Below are 19,587 nucleotides of genomic sequence, written 5' to 3'. Positions count from 1 at the left end.
CTGTGATTGGCTGCTGGCATCAGAGGGGACACACACAGTGTGGCCCACCCTTCTTTCCCCCGTGGAACATGTTTGTATAAAGTGCAAAGTTGGGAGTCTTTAAAGTGCCTTTAAAGTTTACCAATGCATTTCTCACTTTCCAAACCACCACCAAAGTGGCTACATAGTAGAGGTCCTGAGGACTTTTTATGGAAGTCACAGACCAAGACCTTTGCAGTTAGATGGGGCAAGGACAGAAACTGCACGGGGACTAATGAAAAGTCCTGTCCTTCCCAGGCTTGGTACCAGAGGTCTTCTTATTGCCCTCTATAAGTGGTGTCTGGCTGTTGTCCTAGCATCTTTATCTCATGGTGTTGTACAGTTTGGGCCGAAACAATCAGTCATTTTCGAAAAAAAATACAACTGTATATGCTTTATAAACACAAATTAAGGGCTTGCACGTGCTTCAGCTTTCCGTATTCCTCAAAACACTTACGCCGTATGTACTACACCTTCCCTATTCAACTTACGGAAAAAAACTAAACTGGCACCGTGTTTGTTCCATGAGTAGAATAGGGAAAGCATAGTACATACAGCATAAGCGTTTTGGAGAATACGGAAAGCGGAAGCATGTGCAAGCCCTTAATTTGTGTTTATAAAGCATATGCATTTTTTTTCAAAAATGACCGATCGTTTCGCTAGATAAGACCCTTATTCCTCGTCTGGTATCGTTTGAAGCCCTTTGAAGCTGCACTGAAACTGTAATTTTGACCTTCAACTGTTTGGAGGCCATTGAAGTCCACTATAAGGAGAATAATCCTGGAATGTTTTCATTAAAAACCTTCATTTCTTTTCAACTACAGAAAGAAAGACATGAGCATCTTGGATGACAAGGGGGTGAGTAAATTATCAGGAAAAGTTTATTTAAAAGTGGAGTAATCCTTTAATGTAAAGGGATGTCACTTATAGAAGTAACAACTATATAGATTCATGTGCTGTTATTTATTTATTTAAAAAAAACAGCTTTACCATTGCAACAATATAAAACAGTTATTTTAAATTATAATAATATTTCACAATATTGTTTTGTTTTTTACTGTATTTTGAAGCTTATTTTGAGGTTTGCGTGAGAGTAGCAGCACTGTAGGTGCTTTCCTGTGCAATAACAGTCAAGGAAAGTGAATTAAACAGCTTGCTGTTGATTGCTGTCTCCAACATTTTGCCCCATGACACTGTAATAATGTGTTTTTTATTGGTATGGACCCAGTCCAGTTATATTGATATAATTTAGTCCATTCCAGTAAATGAAATGTAATCAGGCCCTTAAAGTTAAATTTTTACTATATGGTTCAAAACTGGGTTTCGTGAGTTGCTGTTCATCAGAACTCTACAGCTATGGACTCAAGAACAGTGTTTGTCTTATTATGGATGTTGCTGTCGTCCTCCACTGGAATCAAACTAAATGGAAATGGTTATGTTGATGTTACCATTGCAATCAGTTCAAATGTAAAAGAGGATAACACGCTTATTGATAAAATCAAGGTGAATATGCTTTCTTTCTTTCTTTCTTTCTTTTTTTTTGGTCTATTTAACAAACTTTATGTGCATTAAATGTTTTTCAAAGATGTTATGTGTTCCAATATGTTTTCAATCCAATTAATTTTGTATATATTTGTATAACAGAAATATATATATATATATATATATATATATATATAATTGTTGATAGTATCTGTGAATTAACAAATTAATAATTAATTTTGTATAAATACACTGAGTTTTCTCTTTTTATCTTTTCACTTTCCTTCTGACAGGACATGTTCACTGAAGGGTCAATTTATCTTCATCAAGCATTGGAAAAAAAAGGTCTATTTCAAAGAAGCTACGATACTCGTTCCACCCAACTGGAGTGGTAAGGAATTTGACAGAGCAAGCACAGAGTCCTATGAAAAGGTACAGAGCATTATGGCATTATATCTTTTAAAATATTAATTTCCAGTCATTTCATTCACATATGATGTTGCTGACCCAATCTCTGTCAAACACAGGCCAAAATAAGAATCGATAAAGCTCAATCAGATGAGCCATACGCTCACCAGTATGCTGAATGTGGATCTGAGGCTCAATACATTCATTTAACCCCAAACTATCTCCTAAACGACTCTGTCATTCAGCTTTACGGACCAAGAGGTGAATGTCATCTGTTATCCTTCAACATTTATCCAGGTTAATGCAGTAATCTGTTTGTTTAATTACCAAAAATTAGGGGTGTGACGAGACCAGTATCTCACGAGACGAGACGAGACTCGAGATTGAGTTCACGAGACGAGACAAGATGGCGAAATACATGACTAGAAAAAATATTCTGCAGGTGTATTTGAAATGTTTTAACTAATCATTTTGTAATGAATGTCATTTCAGTTCTACTTTCTGAGACTGAATTATCATATGCAGTAAAAGACAACAATACTCAAGTAATGTAAAAGGTTTTGCCACTAACTCAACTGACTGGCTTCTCTTCAGATCTTACTGTACATGAGTTATGAGCTTCTACAGCTTTTGACCTCCTAACTGAACTCCTCTCCACAATCTGATCACAGAAATAAAAACAGTATAAATAAAAATGGTAACACTTTACAATAAGGTCTCATTTATTAACATTAATGTATTAACCAACATCAACTAACAACAAGCAATATATTTGCTACAGTATTTATTAATCTTTGTTAGTTAATAAAAACAGTCATTCATTGTTAGTTCATGATAGTTCACAGTGCATTTAACTAATGTTAACAAATGAAACCTTATTGTTTGTACTAGTAAATAATAAGAAGAGAAAACTGTTATTCATTTTTATGGTAACACTTTACAATAAGTGCAACCATAATCGCACTCTCTCAATATTCAAAGATCAAATAAGACCAAATTTTTCTTTGATACAGAGCTGAGAGATGGTTACAACTACACTGCCCAGCCCAAAATAGCTTTCATATTGAGAGATATCTGTATTCATCAGTGAGCCGCTTTCAAAATGCGGGGTATTGAAATCACGTTTGAATGCGCACGCGCGTTTACTTTCACTTTTAAACGGTCGCGCGTACTCTGTAAATATGGAGCGGCGGCGACCGTTATCCAACTGAATTAAATGTTTTTTTTTTATTTAAATACAAAGCAAAACGACAGTGGAGGCAAAATGTAAACGTAGCGGTGGCATATTCTTTCCTAATCATCCTAACACTCTGTCATGGCAACATCACGAGACTACTTTTCGCCTCGACGAGAAATCTCGTCACGGTTTAGTCTCGCGAGATCTCGTGCCACGAGATCTCGTCACACCCCTACCAAAAATGTTTGTTTGCAGGAAAGGTCTTGGTTCATGAATGGGCTCATCTGAGATGGGGCGTGTATGATGAATACAGTGACACAAAACCATTCTACCATTCTAATGGCCGCATTGCAGCTACAAGGTCATAAACTGTAAATAAAAAGAAAAAATATTATTAAAGTGTCCTTGGAAATTACAATCACTATTGATTTCTTGCTTATTTTTAGGTGTAGCTATTTCATTGATGGACTGCTTTATCATGTTAATGCTGATAAATCTCTTCAACTGTGCAACATTGATCCACAAACTTTACTACCTACCAAAGGCTGCACGTATTTTCCAAACACAAATCAAGACAGCTCCATAATGTACATGCCAAGCCTGGATTCTGTAAGTGCCGATTTTGCATGTTTCCACAATTATTATCTACATCAATTTCAATTTGCAACATCTACTTGACAAGTTACATTTGCAAAATATAAAGTTTGAATTATAATAAGCTAATATTAATTTTTAAGTTTGTCAGAAATTACTTGAAATATAAAGTTGAAATTCAGTGATATGAGGACTTAAAGATAATCAAGTTTTTTTTTGTTGTTTTTTTTTTAAATGATACATCTTAAACTGATACGCTGAGTGAAACTGAGTGTTTGGGGACATACTTTTGTTTAGTGACAAATTTTGTTTTTTAGGCAATCACATTTTGTCAAGCAAACGAACACAATTATGAAGCCCCAAACCTGCAAAATGAAAAATGTGGCAACAAGCCGACGTGGAACGTAATATTTGAGGATTCTGTGGATAAAGACACACTTCCTTCTCTAAAACCAATGTCATCCTCTCCACCAGCGCCAACTTTCAAAGTTGTGCAACGAAAGCAACGGGTTATTTGTCTCATCCTTGATGTCTCAGGAAGCATGTCAAGAGTATGCAAATATTAAAAATCCATAACTTCATTTGAAACAAGTGTGGCTGCATAATTTTAGCCTTTACACACTGAATATCAATGCTCTTAAATGAGTTCCATTTTCTAGGACTCCAGAATCCTCCGACTACAGCAGGCTGCCACACATTTACTGCGGAACATCATTGAGGATCAAGCCACTGTTGGAATTGTAAGATTCAGTTCTGATGCTTCTACTCTGAGCCCCTTGACTACTATTGACAGTGAATCCACACGAGAGAAACTCATCAATTTGTTGCCAAGTACAGCAAGTGGATCAACAAACATGTGTAAAGGCCTCAATCTAGGCTTACAGGTGATATTTTAATTGTTAATTTTATGTTTGTGTCATGATCATTACTGGGAGTGCCCTTGTCTGCCACTAGAGGGCACTCCAACCCGGACTGTTCCTCATCACCCCTTGGACTACATTGCCCATAACCCACTTCCCAGACTCATTAGCACTTCATTGCACCCAGCTGTTTTGTATTGTTATTAGTGTCTGTCTATTTATACTGAGTTTGTGTCTGCTTTTGTTTTCGAGGTTTCACGTTTATGGTCACTGGTTTTTGTTTCTGTTTTCTTTGTTTATTGTGGACTGTTCTGTGGACTCTGACCCTTGCCTGTTACTGGATTATGTTCTTGGATTGCCCAATTAAAGCTGCACATGGATCTTACTTTCTTGTCTCTGTGCTAGTGTGACAGTTTGTAATATATGAGGCGTATATGTAGTTTAATCTAAATGCTCTCTATTTTCTAACCATCAGGAACTTTCAAAAGACAATGCATTAGGAGATGAAATCATTTTTCTGACAGATGGTGAGGCGACAGACGACATTAATGCATGTAGTCAGAATGCAATAAACAGTGGTGCCATTATACACACACTAGCTTTAGGTCCCAATGCAGATAAATTACTGGAGGAAATGGCAAAAGAAACTGGTAAGTATAAAAAGTAAATGAGTATCTATATCTGAGTAAATCATATTGCATTAGCGCCAGTTTATGTATTGCAAAATTGTTTCATGGTGAAAATAGGGGGGGTTTTCCTCTCATCCAATGATGCATTCACCTCCAACCAGTTAATGGATGCGTTTGGTTCACTGACATTATCCACTGGAGATTACACAAAAGACCCAGTTCAGGTTTGGCAAGTGATCACTCAGCACGATACAATTATTACTTTCATCGATAATGAGTATTTTAATTTTTTTTTTTTTTTTTTTTTTCATTCTTTAGCTAGAAAGTCTTGGAAAAACAACACCAGATTGGTTCAATGGAACAGTATCAGTGGATCAGACTGTTGGTAACAAAACCAGCTTTGTAATAATCTATCAACAAAGTGATCCGATCATTTCCATACAGTCACCAAGTGGCTTAATCTACAGTCAGGCAGAAATGAGTCATGATGAATCTCTGAATACACTCACCTTGAATGTTCCAGGCACTGCAGAAGTATGACAACTTTTATGAACCAGTTATTAATTTTAAAGTTCAGTCCATAAACATCTAAGCTAAACATAAACTATTATAACACAATAAAAGGCATCTGGGCCCAGAGTTTCAGATACATTTTTATGAAAATGTGTTCGACAGTATCTTCAGACTAAGACTTATCTTAGAGGTTATCACTGATGATTCAGCTACACTTACAGCAAACCTTTATTTTTCTGCTTGCATATTTTTGCTAGCCTGGGGACTGGAAGTACAGTATCCGAACTACAATAAGTCAGGCTCTGACTATAACAGTAACGAGTTACGCGGTGAGTGCTGATGTTCCTCCTATCATAGTCAAAACCCGCATGAACCAGCAGTTCAGTGACGGCACTAAACCCTTGATAGTGTTTGCTGAGGTCAGTCAGAATTACAGGCCTGTAATAAAGGCTGAAGTGTGGGCTACGCTGGAGTCCCAATCTGGGTCCCCAAAAGAATTACAACTTCTGGACAATGGAGCAGGTAAATTATCCATAATTCTTGTTCCAAGTGTGTTTCCAAATTTCCAAATGATATAACTTACGGATCCATCTTTTTCAGGAGCTGATGCTTTCAAAGATGATGGCATCTATTCCAGATATTTCACAAAGCTTGTAAAAGGGAGAATCAGCTTGAAAGTAAGAGTGAAGAATCAAGATGGACAAGCCAGATTTACTGTCCAAAAAAGGGGTGGTGCCCCATACGTACCTGGATATGTGGTAAACGGTAAACTCTTCTCTTTTTTTGAAAATGCATTAAACTTGATCACATCTGAAAAGAAAAACTTGCATTCAGACCAACAGCACAATTGTGAGTGTGATATTGTTGTTTTACAGCAGTTTAATAAGTTAATATTGAGTAACTTGAGTTTTAGACACAATATTGCCAGTTACATTCTATTTTTGCCAGCAGCAATAATTCTAAACAAAGCCAAAGCAGAATTGTGCCCACCATTTATTGTGCATCACTCCAGCACTTTAAAGTTTGTATAAAATAAAACTAAAAAGGAGTTGAGGATCTTATTGTGTTTAATTAGTCCAATGTCTGGTTTGTATGCAGCTGTTCGCAGGTATAAAGTGTACAAGACACATAATTTACAATGCAACTATCTTGATTATGATCAAATTAGATAAAAGACATATCCAAGAAAAAAAAAAAAAAAAAAAAAATATATATATATATATATATGTATATATATATATATATATATTCATCTATTCTTATTAAACATTACAACAGACATTTATACATGGATGTATTATATCCCTCTAACGCAAAGTGTTGCTATATGGCAACATACACTTTGTGTTCATTTCCTTGCCACTGTCTCTTTGAGAACATTCTCGTTTTTTGTTGTTGTTGTTGTTGGTAAGATTAGACCTTAGTTTAGCCAGTGATGTGCTTTGGTTAAGTCACATGACATGCAATTTTTTTCTGTGGTGCGATTTCTGACAAACTGCCGGCTCTTATCGGTAGTTGCTGAAAGCAAACTAAAACGTCAGTAACAAACAAGGACCTGCCCATGTCACATTCACAAAAAAATTGGTAACATCATCTCAGGTATGTTATGATGACATATTCACCACTCGAAAAAGTTTTTATGAAATTTGTGGTATCCTTACTGCAATAGTTGCAATAGTTAATGTTGGAGTGCAGTGCACATCATGGCCACAAGAGGGGACTGTGTTTATGTATATGTATATTAGGTAACTTTTCCGAGGGAGTGCTAACGTTGTACATTTTTCTGTCGCTTCTCATGGAGATTAAAGAGTTCAGTTTCTCGGGAATTCTTGTCTTAGTGTTTAATTGGCACGACACCACATATTTTTGGCGACGAGGATCAATGGATATGGATGACTGGACAGTCGTGGATGACAGACGTGATTTAAAGTGAAAGTTTCGGCGGATGTTTTTCTAAACTTGAGGTGAGGGGAAAAGATTGCAACCAAATTGCAACCATTGGAACTTTGTCAGCTTTTGATGCAAAGAGTCAAACTTGGGAGGAATATTGTGAGATTCTCAAGCAGTTTTTGAGACAAATGGAATAGATGATGGGGACAGACAGAGAGCCATTTTGATTAGCGTCGTTGGTGCTCCAACGTACAGCTTGTTGCGCAATCTCATAAGTCCTGAAAAACCGAAAAACAAAACATATGAGCAAGTTGTGTTGATTTTAAAGAATCACTTTAACCCACAACCAAGCGAAATTGTACAAAGGTACAAATTTGACTCACGCACTCGTAAGCCAGAAGAGTCTGTAACCGAATATGTTGCAGAGCTGCTAAGATTGGCACAAAATTGCAATTATGGAGCTACGCTAGAGGAGATGTTGAGAGATCGGATTGTGTGCGGCATAAATGACGACAGAATTCAAAGATGTCTGCTGGCAGAAGCAAATTTGACGACGCATTAAAAATTGCTCTGTCTGTTGAAGCTGCAAATAAAAATATTCAAGATTTGCAAAAGCCCTCCTCTGCTGGGTGTCCAAAGTGAAAAGTTCCCCTACATCAGTGCATAGTAAGAAAGATTACCATCCAAACAGTGGGCAGTGTTATCGTTGTAAAGGCACAAATCATACAGCTTCTACATGCAGATACAAAAGTGAGAAGTGTCATAATTGTGGGAAAAATAGGACACATTGCTCGAGCTTGCCGTAATTAGGGCTGGGCGATATATCGCATGCAATTGTCACGCGCATTTCGTCAGTAAAGCCGGTTCCCTGATTACCGCTAAATCACCATCACCTGCTTTCAAATGGAGCGGCATTTAATAAACAGAGCCGTAGTTCACTGATAAGCTACGCAATATCGCGTTCATTATCGCAGATGAATCGCCTTCGATAATGAACGCGATATTGCGTAGCTTATCAGTGAACTACGGTTCTGTTTATTAAATGCCGCTCCATTTGAAAGCAGGTGATGGTGATTTAGCGGTAATCAGGGAACCGGCTTTACTGACGAAATGCGCGTGACAATCGCATGCGACATATCGCCCAGCCCTAGCCGTAATGCCAGAATAAAAGATCGGAAGTCTCATCCAAATGGAGATGCTGCCAAAGCAGCTTCACGGCACAAGTCAAATAAGGTGGAAGTACAGGTCCTGGTCACATAATTAGAATATCATCAAAAAGTTGATTTATTTCACTAATTCCATTCAAAAAGTGAAACTTGTATATTATATTCATTCATTACACACAGACTGATATATTTCAAATGTTTATTTCTTTTAATTTTGATGATTATAACTGAAAACTAAGGAAAATCCAAAATTCAGTATCTCAGAAAATTAGAATATTGTGAAAAGGTTCAATATTGAAGACACCTGGTGCCACACTCTAATCAGCTAATTAACTCAACACACCTGCAAAGGCCTTTAAATGGTCTCTCAGTCTAGTTCTGTAGGCTACACAATCATGGGGAAGACTGCTGACTTGACAGTTGTCCAAAAGACGACCATTGACACCTTGCACAAGAAGGGCAAGACACAAAAGGTCATTGCAAAAGAGGCTGGCTGCTCACAGAGCTCTGTGTCCAAGCACATTAATAGAGAGGCGAAGGGAAGGAAAAGATGTGGTAGAAAAAAGTGTACAAGCAATAGGGATAACCGCACCCTGGAGAGGATTGTGAAACAAAACCCATTCAAAAATGTGGGGGAGATTCACAAAGAGTGGACTGCAGCTGGAGTCAGTGCTTCAAGAACCACTACGCACAGACGTATGCAAGAAATGGGTTTCAGCTGTCGCATTCCTTGTGTCAAGCCACTCTTGAACAACAGACAACGTCAGAAGTGTCTAAAGACAAAAAGGACTGGACTGCTGCTGAGTGGTCCAAAGTTGTGTTCTCTGATGAAAGTAAATTTTGCATTTCCTTTGGAAATCAGGGTCCCAGAGTCTGGAGGAAGAGAGGAGAGGCACACAATCCACGTTGCTTGAGGTCCAGTGTAAAGTTTCCACAGTCAGTGATGGTTTGGGGTGCCATGTCATCTGCTGGTGTTGGTCCACTGTGTTTTCTGAGGTCCAAGGTCAATGCAGCCATATACCAGGAAGTTTTAGAGCACTTCATGCTTCCTGCTGCTGACCAACTTTATGGAGATGCAGATTTCATTTTCCAACAGGACTTGACACCTGCACATAGTGCCAAAGCTACCAGTACCTGGTTTAAGGACCATGGTATCCCTGTTCTTAATTGGCTAGCAAACTCGCCTCACCTTAACCCCATAGAAAATCTATGGGGTATTGTGAAGAGGAAGATGCGATATGCCAGACCCAACAATGCAGAAGAGCTGAAGGCATAGTGGCCTTCAGAGCAACCTGGGCTCTCATAACACCTGAGCAGTGCCACAGACTGATCGACTCCATGCCACGCCGCATTGCTGCAGTAATTCAGGCAAAAGGAGCCCAAACTAAGTACTGAGTGCTGTACATGCTCATACTTTTCAGTTGGCCAAGATTTCTAAAAATCCATTCTTTGTATATTGGTTTTAAGTAATATTCTAATTTTCTGAGATACTGAATTTGGGATTTTCCCTAGTTGTCAGTTATAAACATCAAAATTAAAAGAAATAAACATTTGAAATATATCAGTCTGTGTGTAATGAATGAATATAATATACAAGTTTCACTTTTTGAATGGAATTAGTGAAATAAATCAACTTTTTGATGATATTCTAATTATATGACCAGCACCTGTAAATGATGCTGAAAATGGCTTCCTGGATATTTTTGCTTTGTGTTGCCTCACATACAAGCTTGGCAGTATGGACTGTTCAGAGTTACAAAAAGTGAAACCGTATACAGTTGAACTGAATGTAAATGGACAAAATGTGAATTTTGAATTGGACACAGGTTGTGGCCTGACAGTCATGAACGAAGCCTGCTTCAAAGCCACATGGAAAGAACCATTGAGCCCGGAATTGAAACCTGTACAGATAAAGCTGGAAACATATACAGGTGAGCTTATTAAGGTGATAGGAGCCGCTTACGTGGATGTCATATATCACCAACAGAGAAAAAAGCTTCCTCTCATCGTGGTTGAGGGAGAAGGACCTAATTTACTGGGCAGAGGCTGGCTGGAACAGATAACGCTGTGTTGGGGAGAAATCCGAAATGTGACAATAACGGGACATAAGGATACTTATAGGAAATTGCAAGAAATACTTCAGCATCATGAGGAAGTTTTTAAAGAGGAATTAGGAACACTCAAGGGGATGACAGCTACGATACATGTTAAACCAGGGCTGGTGCCACAATTCTGTCGTCCCAGGTCTGTACCTTTTGCTATGGGTTCTAAGGTTGATGCGGAATTTAACAGACTGCTGAATGAATACATCATCACTCCTGTGTTCTCAGAATGGGCAGCGCCGGTCGTACCCATACTCAAGCCTGATGGTTCCATTAGATTATGTGGAGATTATAAGATCACTATAAATCAGGCATCGCCTTTGGAACAATATCCCATTCCACGTGTGGAAGACCTCTTCACAACTTTGTCTGGGGGCTCGTCATTTTCAAAGCTGGATATGAGTCATGCCTACCTGCAGATTGTAATGGACGAAAATTCCAAGCAATATCTTACCATTAACACCCACAAGGGGATGTTCACCTACAATCGTCTTCCATTTGGAGTGGCTTCAGCACCCCTAATATTTCAAAGAACCATAGAAGGGTTGCTGCAAGGATTAACTCATGTTGCAGTCTATCTTGATGACATACTGGTTACTGGAGTAACTGATGAAGAGCACTTGCAAACCCTGGATGCCGTGCTCACTCGGCTTCAAGATGCTGGATTGCGCTTAAAAAGGGACAAATGTGAATTTCTTCAAAAAGAAGTGCGTTATTTAGGTCATCTAGTAGATGCTCAGGGGTTACACCCACTAAAAGACAAGGTGTAAGCCTTGACTGAAGCTCTGTGTCCAACTAATGTCACTGAATTGAAAGCCTACTTAGGATTGTTGAATTACTACAACAAGTTCCTACCAAATTTGTCCAGTATCCTAGCTCCCCTCCACATACTGTTAAGAAAAGATACTAAATGGACCTGGGATGAGTCACAAACCAAAGCTTTCAAAAAATCAAAGGAACTCCTACAGTCCACAGATGTGTTGGTACACTATTCTTCAGAAAAAGACCTGATTCTTTCATGTGATGCTTCTTCTTATGGTGAGGAAGCTGTGCTTTCCTATCGAATGGAAGATAACACTGTGAAACCCATAGGTTTTGCATCCCGCACTCTGACGCCAACAGAGCGACGATATTCTCAGTTGGATAAGGAAGCTTTGGCAATCATTTTATTATCATAAATATCTATATGGTCACAAATTTACTATTTGCACAGACCATAAACCCCTGTTTTTCCTTTTTGCTGAAAAGAAACCCATTCCTCAGATGGGTTCCCCTCGGGTTCAGAGATGGGCTCTGCTGATGAGTGCCTGTGAATACACGATGGTGTATAAATCCAAAGACAACCATGCAAATGCCGATGCCTTAAGCAGACTACCGCTTCCGGAAGTAAGTCAAGTCAAGTTTTGATGTTGGACATGCTGGAGTTCAAACCAATCAGTTCCACGCAACTCAAAAACTGTACAAACAAGGATGTGTTACTTTCTCAAGTTCGCAATTATGTACTGAGGGGATGACCAAATGAAGTTGAGCCGCAATTCAACCACTACCATAAGAGGAAACTGGAATTGAGTGTGCGTGATGGCTGTGTCCTCTGGGGAGCGAGAGTAATTGTGCACAATCAGGGTCGGTCAATTCTTTTTAAACTGTTACACCAATCACATGCAGGGATGGCCAAGATGAAAGGATTGGCTCGTTCCTATTTTTGGTGGCCAGGGATGGATAAGGAAGTTGAGAAGGAGTCCCAATTTTGTGAAGAATGTATGAAGCACACTAAAATGCCTCCGATAGCGCCACTGCATCCCTGGGAATGGCCCGAGATCCCTTGGTCCCGTATTCATGTATATTATGCAGGCCCTTTCTTGGAAAAGATGTTTTTGGTGATTGTAGATGCACATTCTAAGTGGATGGACATTTACCCTATGAACTCGTCAACATCGCAAGCTACCATTGAGAAACTTCGTCAAAGTTTCAGTGTTTTTGGATTACCCCAGATCTTGGTTTCTGACAATGGCTCCTGTTTCACAAGCACAGAATTTGAAAAATTCATGAAAAACAATGGGATTTGTCATGTGAGATCTGCACCATTCCACCCTTCTTCAAATGGATTAGCAGAGCGAGCTGTCTAAACATTCAAAGAAGGCCTGAGGAAGGTGAAGGGGGACACTTTGGAAACTAGGTTATCACGATTCTTGTTTAACTATCGAATCACCCTACATGCTACAACAGGGGTGTTGCCTGCTGAGATGCTTATAGCAAGGAAGCTGAGATCTACTTTCGATCTTCTCTTGCCAGACATTAAAGCCAAAGTACAGCAAAAACAACAAGAGTGTCATGACAAAAATGCGAAGTTGAGAGTTTTCACAACTGAAGATGACGTGTTAGTGTGCAATTACAGTCATGGTCCCAAGTGGATACCTGCTGTCATTGTGAATTCCTCAGTTTCTTATACAGTGGCTGTTGGAAGTGGACAAATCCTGAAGCGGCATGTTGATCAAATCCGAATTCGACATACATTTGCAATTTAAATAATATTCACGAAAAACGTAACAAAATTCAAAGAATATAAAGCATTATTCAGCAAAAGAGAATGGAATAAATAAAAGCACAAAATGTTGGAAAATAAGTATAAGGTGTTGTTTATATTTACTGCTAAAGCTTATAATAGCACCAATTGATTCAATACAAACAACATTTCTGTGGAAAAATATTAACTATATACACTTAGACTTATTCTAAGTTATTTTCACTATTGTACGTTGTTGCCATATGGCAACATATCATAAAGTACCTTCAAATAATATTTTTTTCGAATTTTTCTTTTCTTTTCTTTTTTTTTACAGCACTTCAAGTTAAGGCATTCTAAGAAAAGAAAAAGAGTCAAATATGTTTTTCTATAGATTTATCATAATGCGTGCGGTAGAGGGATATATATTACACCAAATAACATATGGTAATTTATATTATAATTATTTTAGAAGCATTATTAGACCACCTCAAACTCTGGTAGCACTTTGTTTTACAGTCCTGTTCCCCATGTACATACAATTTACTTATTACAGTAATTGCAATAGCTGGGTAATAACTAGGTACTAACCCTAAACCTAACTTTAACCCCTGTAGTCACCTTACCAGTATTGTCTTAAGTAAATACACTGTAAGTACACGTAATTTCATGTACTGTAAAATAAAGTGCAACCCAAACTTCTTTTTAGTCAAGTGAAGTGATCTTGGTATCCTGCTCAGTGAATAGAGAGACTGTGTAGGGACCCTGATAATTGGAATGCAGCTTGTGACTGAATGAATGATTGTTTTGAATGAATTGCTTGAGATAATGGTTCACTTACTCCCTCACAAAGACACTTGTATCTATGTAACCTGCAGAAAGTCAATGAATTCATGCACAAACTGGAACTGTAATTAGCTACACTGCTGCTTGGAGAAAACCTTCAGACAGAATCAAGCAGATTCAGGTGGTTCCTCTAATTTCAGGTGTGGTGGAGCTGAACCCTCCAAAGCCTCCAGTTTCTGAGGAACCACTCGAGGTTGGAAGCTTTACCAGGACAGCCATCGGTGAGAGTTTTGAGGTGGCTTTTACAGGAACAACCCCACCAAATTTCCCTCCTAACAAAATTACAGATCTGAGTGCTGAGATCCAGGAGGACTCTGTGCTTCTCAGCTGGACGGCTCCTGGTGAGGACCTCGACCAAGGGACAGGTAAAGCATAAAATTACTATACCAGAATTTAAAATACAAAGCTTTTAATCTTCACTGACAACATAGAAGTAGTTTTAAATTTAGATCATGAAATAATGTAAATTTTATTGTCTTGCATGGCATGTTTCTTTTCCTTTAAGCTAAATCCTATGAGATCAGGTGGAGCTATGACCTTCAAATGCTTCGTGAAAGCTTCAGCAATGGTCATGTAGTCAACGCAGCTGCCGTCTCACCGCTGGAGGCTGGATCAGTTGAACAGCATTCATTCAATCTCAGTTTCACAGTCCAAAATGGCACCACAATATTTTTTGCAGTTCAGTCTGAAGATGAACAAAATGCGAAATCTGAAACCTCTAACATCGCTCAAGCTTCAAAGATTCTCCCTGATCCAAACCTCCATGGAATATCAAACCCAGGCTTGAATTTGACAGTTCTAGTCATTTCTTTATGTGTTGTAGCTATGGTCATATGCTTTGTTGTTGCTGTAATCACATGGTCAGTGAGACGCAGACAACGCCTTGGTTAAAGAAACAACTGGAATTAACAATCTGATGCAAACAAATAAATCAATTCTTTTGTCTAATTTGAACATAACTATGTACATTAACGACTTTAGAATATTTCTTAAAACAGTCATCTCTACCAAACAGAATTTCTTACTTTCTGAATATTTTTTCAAGTACATGTATTGCTATCTCATGTAGAATTCTCATTTGTAATAGATTCTCAATCGAATTATCTTCCTCTGAAATGTGAGCGACTTTAAATACAAAAGAATAAAAATATTTCTGTACAGTAAGACATGTATTAAACTTTCATTATGATGATTTAAAGCACATTTTTAATTAATCAGTTCTTTGAATTTTAAGTGGGGACCTATTATGTCATTTTTCAAAGTCTTGAATTTGTTTTTGGGCTCGACTAGACTAAGTTGTCATGCTTGAATGCTAAAAAAAAATACCTTATTTGTCACATTATTTGACATTGTTGCAGCACCTTTCTTCCCAGTCTGTCAGTAACACTCTGATGGTTTTTTTTTTGAACAGCTGACAATGTTGTCAAAATGATCTCCATTCACATGGATCTGTAAAAAGGACTAAAAATGCTATATTATGTATGCCAGGCCCCCAAAATGGCGTTGTCGTGTAAATGAGTGGCCAAAACATACAAAAAGTTAACGTAAATGGCCCCTAATGCAACTCAACCATGTTCTTTTTTTTTTTTTTTTTTTTTTGCATAAGCCCTGGGCAGGAATTATTTAAATGAGGAATATTGTGACGTGTATGTTCCTGGAAAAAGAAAACTCAAAAGTACAATCGATGCGTTAAAGGGTTAATCCCCCCCCCCCAAAATCTGTCATCATTTACTCACTCTATTGTTGTTCCAAACCAAGACTTTTGTTCATCTTCAGAACACAAATGAAGATATTTTTAATGAAATGTGAGAGGTTTCTGTTCCTCCATTAACAGTCCACACAACTACCACTCTGACGCTTCGAAAAATTCATAAAGAGATTGTAAAAGTAATCCATATAAATTGGGTGGTTTACTCCAAATTTTCTGAAGAGACTCGATTGCTTTATATGATGAACAGATTTAATTTAGGCTTTTATGCACATAGCCTATAAACACTGGTCAGCGAACAAAAACACAAGTTTAACTGAACCTGCTTGACCTGCAAGAACAAACATCTTTGGTTCTTGTAGAAGCTCAAACGTGCTGCGCAACCAGGGATGGGCAGTATTTATGATACATGTATTTCAAATACGTATTTCAAATACAAAATAGTATTTTGTAATTTGTATTTGATGAAAATGGCTTCGTATTTTGTATCAACGTATTTTAGTGTTTTGTATTTTTGTATTTTTAAAATACTGTAAAATACTTTGTAAGACGTCTACATGATGACATCATAAAATTGCGGCCTCTGATTGGTGCCTACTCTATAGTTTGCAGAGACTTGTTGCGGTCAGAACAGAAAATTGATCCATATCGAAGAAGGTGGTCAAGAAACATGCAGGCTGCCAGCTTTCCATCAATTTTTTGCATAAATTATAATTTTTAACAGTTCATGTTAAGTTTTGGTGTTCATTTTAGTAGCCTAGGCTAAATAGTATACCAATTTACATAATGTTCTTGAAAACTATTATACCGAGCAGCAGCCCCCTATATTTATGATTAACAATCAAATGATTAATTAGTTATTTAAAAAGTTGCTATGAATACAGGTGCCGTCAGTTGTCTTCTTATGAATGACTTGTTTGTCATTGAGTCAGTGTTGCTGATGCAAAGTAGGCCCTTCATTACCAAACACCAAGTAACTAAATTAGTAAACTGTTGGTTACTTTAAAACTAACCTTCATCTGGGAGATCACAGGGATATGTTAATATTTGATCTGTTAAAGGCACAATATGTACATTTTTGTCCTAGAAGTCGCTTATTCAAAACAAAGGCGTAGTTCGCTCCACCTTGATTTCACGGAATCATGGGAGCTGTCGTCTTCACCTCAACAGCTGGTGGAAAAGAATCAGGACAGGACTCGGGCAGAAATCATGTTCATGGATGAGATTATTAACGTTACTGTAATATGAAGCACAGCATGGCGAGTGCTGTGAGAGCTGAACGAGGACGCTGGAGTGATTGCTAATGAGACACGAGCGCGACATACACCTCGAGAGCAGCGGGACTTTTATTATGCCACAGTCACTGCTTCTGCTTCTTCCAGTCAAGCGTATGTGGCGTAAAGCAGCACTGTTTTATCATATTAGATAGTAGTGGTGAAGGGGTCGATCACATAGGCCAGTTGATGGATGGTTTGCGAAGAAATTTCATGCTCCCTTGAAAAAGTATTTTTTAGTATTTTTAAAATACAAAAATACAGTAGTTTATTTTGATACATGGTGTGGCTGCTGTATTCTGTAGTTTATTTTGATACACTTAAAATTAAGGTATTTGGTATTTTATTTTAAAGGTGCTCTAAGTGATCCTGGGTGGATGTAACTTCCTGTTGACGTTTGAAGTGTTGTCAAACAAAACTGAGGCTAGCTAGACCCTCCCTCCTCCTCCTCCTCCCCCTCCCCTCTGTGCTTCCTGAAACAGTCATGAACGCGCATTTAAAATCATTCTTGTCGGTTATTGGCTGGAGCGTATTTATTATGTTTTGTGGTCTAGGCTGCACCAGTTTGTTTTTATTGCCGTTTTCGGAGCTTGTGGCGACTATAGAGACCGTGTTTTTTTACAGTTTGTTCAGGGGACAGGCAGCTAGCGGATAGTGAGGAGATGTTTGCTGTATATGACAAAAAATGTTTTGGCCTAAAAACGCGTGACATCACTTAGAGCACCTTTAAAATACTTTTTGATGTATTTTTGCCCAACCCTGTGCGCAACACACAAGAATAATCCTCATTAGTTCTCGAAAGTCGCACAAACATGCTTGAACTTCCATTTACCATATCTGATGTGTGAGTTGATGAATGTTTACATGTGAACAAAAGCCTAATGATGTTTCAGACTGTCTGACGGCAGATACGGAAAAATAAGGAGGATTCTTCCGACTTTTGAGCAATTCGTTACTGCTTTGTACACATTGTTATATTATAATTCACATGTTTTTTTGTTTTATTGACCACAATTGTTGATAATTGTTGAGAGGGGTACTTTTGTCATAATGATGTGTGAAATTGTGAAATATTATTTCAGTGGAAAAAGGCAGAACCATCAACACCTAGCAGCTGAATAAAAGAGGTTATGTCTTACATTCTGCTGGAAAAGATTAAATACATAATTTGAGTCTGGAAACATAAGTTTCAGGTCATTGAAGAGAACTGTCATTGGAGGGAGCGGTTTTTTGACATGCCTAAGAGGTTCAGTTTTCTCAAATTCTTGAGAATGATTATTCACTGGAAACTGAATCAATGTTTTGGTATTTTAGTGATGAGGGGAAATTATTAAACAAATTATTAAGACAAACAGCACAATGTCTGCTTTCTGGATCAAACGTAAAAGGCAGACACCAAAAACACAAAGTATTGGTGTGAGCAGAATATAAATTGCCTGAATCACGCACCCTTTTACTTAAAATAATTACTTTTCAACTGTGGTTTATTTATTGAAAGTGTTGTTTAGAGACATAGAAAGAATACAGCATATCTATCACTATAATATCCTCAACTTGTAGTGTGTAACTTTAAGTGTAATAGATAGACATGATTACAGACTAATAGTTGTAATAGTAGGCAAAAAGTTAATTTTACAATTGTTTTTAAATCCGTTGTTGAGTTTTTATGTAAAAAACAAATGTTTAAACTGTGATGGTGAACACACTATGTCCGAGTGCCCACATCCGGTTAGTGAGGTCTGAACGCGCTCTGACAATGGAAGTGATGAACCATTTAAGAGTGGTTGCTAAGGGTGTTGTGTAGTGATACACAGAGCCGTTGGGTGAAGCGGTCATAGCCGTGTTATTTCATGAATAAAACACTACTATTGACCAATCAGAATCAAGGACAGGAACTAACCATTTTATAATTGCAAATAAAGCAGCGTATCCATCCAGTGAGCCGAAGAGAACAAAATCGTCACTTCCTGATAAACTGGTGATAAATATCACTAAGAAAATTGGAAGTTGCTGCAGTAGAAGCCACTGTATATAATAATTTGTGTATATAATTATTTGTGCCTCAGAGCGCACAGATAAAACACAATAAATTCGGTAACACTTTACAATAAGGGTGCACTAATACGCATTAATTTGTGTTTAACTAATGCACAGATAATCATGAGTTAATGTATGACTCATGAAGAACTAAACCATTAATTAATGATTACTGCATCAGCAACTAATAAAGAGTCTATATGACTAATAGATTAAGTAATACATGAATTGCTATTAATTAAATGTGTCATGATGTATTAATTCCTTAATAACATATTTTATTAACTAAAAATGTAAATTAATGTGTTAACTTCCAGTACTTCAACCCTTATTTCTCGCCTGGGATCGCGTAGAATACTCTGAAGCTGCAATGAAACTCA

The 19,587-nt window shown here is 37.8% G+C and overlaps 1 pseudogene; it reads left to right on the top strand.

Annotated features, from left to right (window-relative positions):
• The first annotated feature begins 854 nt into the window (after window positions 1–854).
• Window positions 855–15,486, top strand: LOC125248418 (annotated as a pseudogene).
• The last annotated feature ends 4,101 nt before the right edge of the window (window positions 15,487–19,587 follow it).

Source organism: Megalobrama amblycephala, linkage group LG16 (genome assembly GCF_018812025.1).
Source record: "Megalobrama amblycephala isolate DHTTF-2021 linkage group LG16, ASM1881202v1, whole genome shotgun sequence".
NCBI lineage: Eukaryota > Metazoa > Chordata > Actinopteri > Cypriniformes > Xenocyprididae > Megalobrama > Megalobrama amblycephala.
Note: the sequence above shows the minus strand (reverse complement) of the source record. Positions and strands in the feature narration are given on the sequence as shown.